The sequence below is a fragment of the Rattus norvegicus genome, chromosome 5 (assembly GCF_021556685.1).
Source record: "Rattus norvegicus strain SHRSP/BbbUtx chromosome 5, alternate assembly SHRSP_T2T, whole genome shotgun sequence".
NCBI lineage: Eukaryota > Metazoa > Chordata > Mammalia > Rodentia > Muridae > Rattus > Rattus norvegicus.
The window spans coordinates 163293900-163303162 of NC_141538.1; positions in this window are offsets into that span (position 1 = coordinate 163293900).

Below are 9263 nucleotides of genomic sequence, written 5' to 3' on the forward strand. Positions count from 1 at the left end.
CTCTCTGCTCCCAAACCCCGTGGGAGAGAGACCTCACCGCCTGATCAGGTGGGCACTCCTGAGGCTGCAGAGTGGAGGAGACCACCAACACTGCCCACCCCTGCCCACATCCCTGGCCCAGGGGGCAACTGTATAAGGCCTCTGGGTTCCCGTAGGGGAGGGCCCGGGAGCGGCAGGACCCCTGCGCCTGAGACACCGCCAGAGCCTGAAGAAAATGGACCGGATAGACAGTTCTCTGCACCCAAATCCCGTGGGAGGGAGAGCTGAACCTTCAGAGAGGCAGACACGCCTGGGAAACCAGAAGAGACTGCACTCTGTGCACATCCAGACGCCAGAGGAAAACACCAAACGCCATCTGGAACCCTGGTGCACGGAGGCTCCCGGAAAGAGGGGCGCAGATCTTCCCGGTTGCTGCCGAGGCGGAGAGGACTTAGGCGGTACCCCACAAGCAAACTTGAGCCTTGGAACCACAGGTAGGACCAACTTTTCCCCTGCAAGAAACCTGCCTGGTGAACTCAAGACACAGGCGCACAGGAACAGCTGAAGACCTGTAGAGAGAAAAAACTACACGCCCGAAAGCAGAACACTCTGTCCCCATAACTGGCTGAAAGAAAACAGGAAAACAGGTCTACAGCACTCCTGACACACAGGCTTATAGGACAGTCTAGCCACTGTCAGAAATAGCAGAACAAAGTAACACTAGAGATAATCTGATGGCGAGAGGCAAGCGCAGGAACCCAAGTAACAGAAACCAAGACTACATGGCATCATCGGAGCCCAATTCTCCCACCAAAGCAAACATGGAATATCCAAACACACCAGAAAAGCAAGATCTAGTTCAAAATCATATTTGATCATGATGCTAGAGGACTTCAAGAAAAACATAAAGAACTCCCTTAGAGAACAAGTAGAAGCCTACAGAGAGGAATCGCAAAAATCCCTGAAAGAATTCCAGGAAAACACAATCAAACAGTTGAAGGAATTAAAAATGGAAATAGAAGCAATCAAGAAAGAACACGTGGAAACAACCCTGGACATAGAAAATCAAAAGAAAAGACAAGGAGCTGTAGATACAAGCTTCACCAACAGAATACAAAAGATGGAAGAGAGAATCTCAGGAGCAGAAGATTCCATAGAAATCATTGACTCAACTGTCAAAGATAATGTAAAGCAGAAAAAGCTACTGGTCCAAAACATACAGGAAATCCAGGACTCAATGAGAAGATCAAACCTAAGGATAATAGGTATAGAAGAGAGTGAAGACTCCCAGCTCAAAGGACCAGTAAATATCTTCAACAAAATCATAGAAGAAAACTTCCCCAACCTAAAAAAAGAGATACCCATAGGCATACAAGAAGCCTACAGAACTCCAAATAGATTGGACCAGAAAAGAAACACCTCCCGTCACATAATTGTCAAAACACCAAACGCACAAAATAAAGAAAGAATATTAAAAGCAGTAAGGGAAAAAGGTCAAGTAACATATAAAGTCAGACCTATCAGAATCACACCAGACTTTTCGCCAGAAACTATGAAGGCCAGAAGATCCTGGACAGATGTCATACAGACCCTAAGAGAACACAAATGCCAGCCCAGGTTACTGTATCCTGCAAAACTCTCAATTAACATAGATGGAGAAACCAAGATATTCCATGACAAAACCAAATTTACACAATATCTTTCTACAAATCCAGCACTACAAAGGATAATAAAGGGTAAAGCCCAACATAAGGAGGCAAGCTATACCCTAGAAGAAGCAAGAAACTAATCATCTTGGCAACAAAACAAAGAGAAGAAAAGCACACAAACATAACCTCATATCCAAATATGAATATAACAGGAAGCAATAATCACTATTCCTTAATATCTCTCAACATCAATGGCCTCAACTCCCCAATAAAAAGACATAGATTAACAAACTGGATACGCAATGAGGACCCTGCATTCTGCTGCCTACAGGAAACACACCTCAGAGACAAAGACAGACACTACCTCAGAGTGAAAGGCTGGAAAACAACTTTCCAAGCAAATGGTCAGAAGAAGCAAGCTGGAGTAGCCATTCTAATATCAAATAAAATCAATTTTCAATTAAAAGTCATCAAAAAAGATAAGGAAGGACACTTCCTATTCATCAAAGGAAAAATCCACCAAGATGAACTCTCAATCCTCATCTTTGGTTGGTTTATATACAAGTGTGCAATTTCTAGGCTTGAAAGTAAAATGATGCTATCTGGTGCTGGATAGAGGAGCCTTATTTTTTATTATGGCAGCTTGCTATTTTTGTAACATGGTGATTTGGTTGAACACAATAAAGTACAGTAGTAACTGATCTCCCCTTCTTCCTGGATGAGTGAGGATATGATTAAATGTTGATGTCAGCATCCTTGAGCATATTCAGATGAGCTTCTGCTTCTGTTGAAAAGGATGCTGTGTTTGATTGTGGTCTGAAGCTTTGAAGCACTACTTGGCATCTCCTTCCTTGGAGGTCTCACTGTTTAAACATAACAGATTTGATAGCTTGTTGGTAAGGTGAGGTCCAGCTTGTCTCCACTAGGTCATCTTCATGTGAATCCGGTGGTTATACGGTTTTGTTCTAGGGATATTTCATTTTTTAATAACGGTTTTAGCTGACATTCATGGAGAGAATGAATCCTTAGAACTGTGCCACTAGTGAAAGGAAATCCTATCTAGAGTATGTTTCTTTACAAAGCTGTGTCACACCATCCTTTGGGCCCTCTGCTGGAAAAGTAGAATCAAGTCTCAAATAATGCCTTTTAAATTGTATCCTCTAGTATTATAGATGTAGGACAGTACTGTATCATACCTCTGTGGATGTAAAATAGCTTGTACCTGCTTTATGATACGTAGTAGTGACCGTGCTTTATCAGAGCTGTTTTTAATGATGTTGCTCAGAATGTTTTCTTTCCAGATGATGATTGAGAAGCTAATTTAAAAAAAATGGTGCCAGGTACCACAAGAGTAACAGAACTGTGCTGTTTTCTCGGGTTTTGTTTTTTTACTTTTTTTTTTTTAATGGAGTGTGCTGGATGTCTCTACAGTTTTTTTCAGATGACTGCAGAACCTGGAAAAGCTGTTGCTGCTGTTGATGCATAACACACTGCTATTATTGGTCTTTTTATATAAATATAAATATATATATACAGATATATAATTTGAATTTTTTGAAACTTTAGCTGTGCTGTCAACTTTGGAAAAAAGTATCCCCGTTTACTGTGTTGAGTTGGCACTGTACAGAAATTGACAGCCATATTGGTCTAGAAATGTTGAACTTAAGTTTTTTCCATTTGTACAGGGGTAACACACTGTATTAAATATGTAAGGTCTTATCTACGTGGGTTTGATTACAAAAACTAATAAAGTATTCTCTAAATTTAAAAAATAAAAAAAATAAAAAAGTATAGTTGTCTTTTACCTCGCTAGGTCTGTACCACGGTGTCCCAAGATATCTGCTAGATATCTTGGTGGAAACTCATCCTAACTCCTGGGCGGCCCAGACCAGTCGCCACATACTCCATTACATTACTTAAATCTACACATTAAAGAACACACAACACAATAATCTTTGACCCAATTGGTAAGATATAATTGCCCATTTAAACATACAAAACCTGGTACCATTCATCCCTTAAGAACATTGATAACAACCTGTAAATACACAGAGCAGAACCTTTTTTTTTTTTTTTTTATTAACTTGAGTATTTCTTATATACATTTCGAGTATTATTCCCTTTCCTGGTATCCGGGCAAACATCCCCCTCCCCCCCTCCCCTTCCTTATGGGTGTTCCCCTCCCAACCCTCCCCCCATTGCCGCCCTCCCCCCACCAGTCTAGTTCACTGGGTGTTCAGTCTTAGCAGGACCCAGGGCTTCCCCTTCCACTGGTGCTCTTACTAGGATATTCGTTGCTACCTATGAGGTCAGAGTCCAGGGTCAGTCCATGTATAGTCTTTGGGTAGTGGCTTTGTCCCTGGAAGCTCTGGTTGCTTGGCATTGTTGTACATATGGGGTCTCGAGCCCCTTCAAGCTCTTCCAGTTCTTTCTCTGATTCCTTCAACGGGGGTCCTATTCTCAGTTCAGTGGTTTGCTGCTGGCATTCGCCTCTGTATTTGCTGTATTCTGGCTGTGTCTCTCAGGAGCGATCTACATCTGGCTCCTGTCGGTCTGCACTTCTTTGCTTCATCCATCTTGTCTAATTGGGTGGCTGTATATGTATGGGCCACATGTGGGGCAGACTCTGAATGGGTGTTCCTTCAGTCTCTGTTTTAATCTTTGCCTCTCTCTTCCCTGCCAAGGGTATTCTTGTTCCCCTTTTAAAGAAGGAGTGAAGCATTCACATTTTGATCATCCGTCTTGAGTTTCATTTGTTCTAGGCATCTAGGGTAATTCAAGCATTTGGGCTAATAGCCACTTATCAATGAGTGCATACCATGTATGTCTTCTGTGATTGGGATAGCTCACTCAGGATGATGTTTTCCAGTTCCAACCATTTGCCTACGAATTTCATAAAGTCGTTGTTTTTGATAGCTGAGTAATATTCCATTGTGTAGATGTACCACATTTTCTGTATCCATTCCTCTGTTGAAGGGCATCTGGGTTCTTTCCAGCTTCTGGCTATTATAAATAAGGCTGCAATGAACATAGTGGAGCACGTGTCTTTTTTATATGTTGGGGCATCTTTTGGGTATATGCCCAAGAGAGGTATAGCTGGATCCTCAGGCAGTTCAATGTCCAATTTTCTGAGGATCCTCCAGACTGATTTCCAGAATGGTTGTACGAGTTTGCAATCCCACCAACAATGGAGGAGTGTTCCTCTTCCTCCACATCCTCGCCAGCATCTGTTGTCCCCTGAGTTTTTGATCTTAGCCATTCTCACTGGTGTGAGGTGAAATCTCAGGGTTGTTTTGATTTGCATTTCCCTTATGATTAAAGATGTTGAACATTTCTTTAGGTGTTTCTCAGCCATTTGGCATTCCTCAGCTGTGAATTCTTTGTTTAGCTCTGAACACCATTTTTTAATAGGGTTATTTGACTCCCTGCGGTCTAACTTCTTGAGTTCTTTGTATATTTTGGATATAAGGCCTCTATCTGTTGTAGGATTGGTAAAGATCTTTTCCCAATCTGTTGGTTGCCGTTTTGTCCTAACCATAGTGTCCTTTGCCTTACAGAAGCTTTGCAGTTTTATGAGATCCCATTTGTCAATTCTTGATCTTAGAGCGTAAGCCATTGGTGTTTTGTTTAGGAAATTTTTTCCAGTGCCCATGTGTTCCAGATGCTTCCCTAGTTTTCTTCTATTAGTTTAAGTGTGTCTGCTTTGATGTGGAGGTCCTTGATCCACTTGGACTTAAGCTTTGTACAGGGTGATAAGCATGGATCGATCTGCATTCTTCTGCATGTTGACCTCCAGTTGAACCAGCACCATTTGCTGAAAATGCTATCTTTTTTCCATTGGATGGTTTTGGCTCCTTTGTCAAAAATCAAGTGACCATACGTGTGTGGGTTCATTTCTGGGTCTTCAATTCTATTCCATTGGTCTATCTGTCTGTCTCTGTACCAATACCATGCAGTTTTTATCACTATTGCTCTGTAATACTGCTTGAGTTCAGGGATAGTGATTCCCCCTGAAGTCCTTTTATTGTTGAGGATAGCTTTAGCTATCCTGGGTTTTTTGTTATTCCAGATGAATTTGTAAATTGTTCTGTCTAACTCTTTGAAGAATTGGATTGGTATTTTGATGGGGATTGCATTGAATCTGTAGATTGCTTTTGGTAAAATGGCCATTTTTACTATATTAATCCTGCCAATCCATGAGCATGGGAGATCTTTCCATCTTCTGAGGTCTTCTTCAATTTCCTTCTTCAGTGTCTTGAAGTTCTTATTGTACAGATCTTTTACTTGCTTTGTTAAAGTCACACCGAGGTACTTTATATTATTTGGGTCTATTATGAAGGGTGTCGTTTCCCTAATTTCTTTCTCGGCTTGTTTCTCTTTTGTATAGAGGAAGGCGCCTGATTTATTTGAGTTAATTTTATACCCAGCCACTTTGCTGAAGTTGTTTATCAGCTTTAGTAGTTCTCTGGTGGAACTTTTGGGATCACTTAAATATACTATCATATCATCTGCAAATAGTGATATTTTGACTTCTTCTTTTCCGATCTGTATCCCCTTGACCTCCTTTTGTTGTCTGATTGCTCTGGCTAGAACTTCAAGAACTATATTGAATAAGTAGGGAGAGAGTGGGCAGCCTTGTCTAGTCCCTGATTTTAGTGGGATTGCTTCAAGTTTCTCTCCATTTAGTTTAATGTTAGCAACTGGTTTGCTGTATATGGCTTTTACTATGTTTAGGTATGGGCCTGAATTCCTATTCTTTCCAGGACTTTTATCATGAAGGGGTTTTGAATTTTGTCAAATGCTTTCTCAGCGTCTAATGAAATGATCATGTGGTTTTGTTCTTTCAGTTTGTTTATATGATGGATCACGTTGATGGTTTTCCGTATATTAAACCATCCCTGCATGCCTGGGATGAAGCCTACTTGAAGCCATCATGGTGGATGATTGTTTTGATGTGCTCTTGGATTCGGTTTGCCAGAATTTTGTTGAGTATTTTTGCGTCGATATTCATAAGGGAAATTGGTCTGAAGTTCTCTTTCTTTGTTGTGTCTTTGTGTGGTTTAGGTATAAGAGTAATTGTGGCTTCGTAGAAGGTATTCGGGAGTGCTCCATCTGTTTCAATTTTGTGGAATAGTTTGGATAATATTGGTATGAGGTCTTCTATGAAGGTTTGATAGAATTCTGCACTAAACCCGTCTGGACCTGGGCTCTTTTTGGTTGGGAGACCTTTAATGACTGCTTCTATTTCCTTAGGAGTTATGGGGTTGTTTAACTGGTTTATCTGTTCCTGATTTAACTTCGGTACCTGGTATCTGTCTAGGAAATTGTCCATTTCCTGAAGATTTTCAAGTTTTGTTGAATATAGGTTTTTATAGTAAGATCTGATGATTTTTTGAATTTCCTCTGAATCTGTTGTTATGTCTCCCTTTTCATTTCTGATTTTGTTAATTTGGACGCACTCTCTGTGTCCTCTCGTTAGTCTGGCTAAGGGTTTATCTATCTTGTTGATTTTCTCAAAGAACCAACTTTTGGTTCTGTTGATTCTTTCTACTTGGCTGATTTCCGCACAGAGCAGAATCTTAACACCACCTACCATGGCTTCTCCCCTCTCTGTGTCTCTCCCATCTCTGTTCTAGACTCCTCCTCTTCCTTCAAACTTCTCTCCCACCCATCCTTCCTTCTCCTCCAATGACAGGCCTCCTCCTATCTGGTACCTGCCCCTCACCTGTACTTTACAAATTCAATGGGGAGGTGGTTCTGGTGAAGTCACCTGAGTTCTGAGTATGTGACTAGGCAGCTGTCCTTGGGGCAGTGGAATTAGCATCAAAATATAGGTAACTCCAGGGCAAACCACAACACCTGCACGCAGGGCTTTTTTTTTTTTTTTTTTTTTCAGAGACTTGTGGTTGGAGAAGTTTAAGAGTCTTGATTCTGTCGGTCACATTAGATTTCTTGCAGTCTTCCTTGCTTCTCCTCCAGGTTGCTTGGAAAAGGACTCTGCATTTGTGTTAACTACGTGACTGACTCTCATATCTCATAGAGTAAACTGAGATCCTCAGAGAACAAGAGACATTTTCCTGATCTCTTCCCTTGCCTTTATGTTTATCCTTTTGTCAGGTCTTAGCACCTTTGATTTTTGTTCCATGAAACATTCTAGGTTCTTCCTGAACAATATTTTTCCATTTTCAGGTCTCCATATGCTTAGTCAAATCTGAATAATTGTAGATCAAAACTAAGAGCCCTGGGCAGTAAAGGCCAAGAAGATTCTAAGAAAGAATCCAGGTATTTTAGAAGGATTTAATAAGGGGTGGGATGGGTTACAACTGTCAGTAGAAAGAGGATATGAATTTGGTTTTTGCCAGATCCTATTCCATTAATGATTCTGGAAAATTTCACTGTGAATTATATTAAATGTAATGATATGGATTTCCTATGGTAGGCAGTGCAGTCAGCAGTCAGTTGATGTCAAATTTGATTAGTTTTGAGGCTCTGAAATGGCTGTTGCCCATTGAAAACACAGTTTCTTTTACGATACTGAAAGCAGCATCAGGCTTTGGTTGTGACAATGGGCATTTACCCATGAAGCAAATGTCCGTACTGGATTCCCTCCTAGGGCCTGTGACCTTCCGTTTTGGATTTTAGCCAGGTTCTCACTGTAAACTCTGCATTTTTTCCTATGGAGCTAGCCTTAGCTTGAACCAGAAAATATTGTTACCCACAAATAGTCTTGCCACTATGATACTAGTGGCCATGCCTTGCCTGACCGATTGAGATTATAGCACACAGGATGCAAATCTGGATATGGCCATGGATAACTTTGACCTCAGCCCCAGGTTGCATAACAGTTTTTGACACTATGAATGTTACCACCAGAGAGTCCATCCAAGATATTTGCTGACAGAGTGAATGGTCGGATCTGAGTTATTTTTCCCAGGAAGGTGCACTTGCTTTCTGACTTGCCTATTCTGTCCACTCTAAATGTCTTTCTGCCCTTGAATTGTGTTCTCACTGATGCACTGTGTTAAATTAGTCCTGATTAGAGTAGAATAATTCCCTGTTGACCTACTTTGAACTGTTTGCTTTAGTTTTGTGTCTCTTCGCATTAGTATTGTGAGCTATTTTTCTTTCCTTCTTACATTCCAGAGAGCTTTTATACTGAGCAATGTTACACATTTCATAGGGCTGTAAATGTACCTTTATTTCTTCTATTGTAATTGTTGTCTGGGAGGCTCACTGCCTCTGTCTATATACCTTGACTTAGTCCTGTAAGCCTCTAGCCTCCATACAATCTTACTCAGGCCTAAAGTGTTTTCTGAAATTTGCTGCTGAATAAACTCCCCATTTCTTGTTCCTTCTCAATTTTTTTTAACAGGATATTTTCTTTACTTAGATTTCAAATATTATCCCCTTTCCTGATTTCCCCCTGGAATCCCCCTATCCCTTCCACCCTCCCCCTGCCTCTATGAAAGTGTTCACCTACCTACCCACGCCCTCCCATCTCCCCACCCTGGCATTCCTCTACATGAGGGCACTGAGCCTTCATAGGGCCAAGTGCCTCTCCTCTCATTAATGCCTGATAAGGCTATCCTCTGCTACATATATGACTGGAGCCATGGGTCCCTCCATGTATGTTCT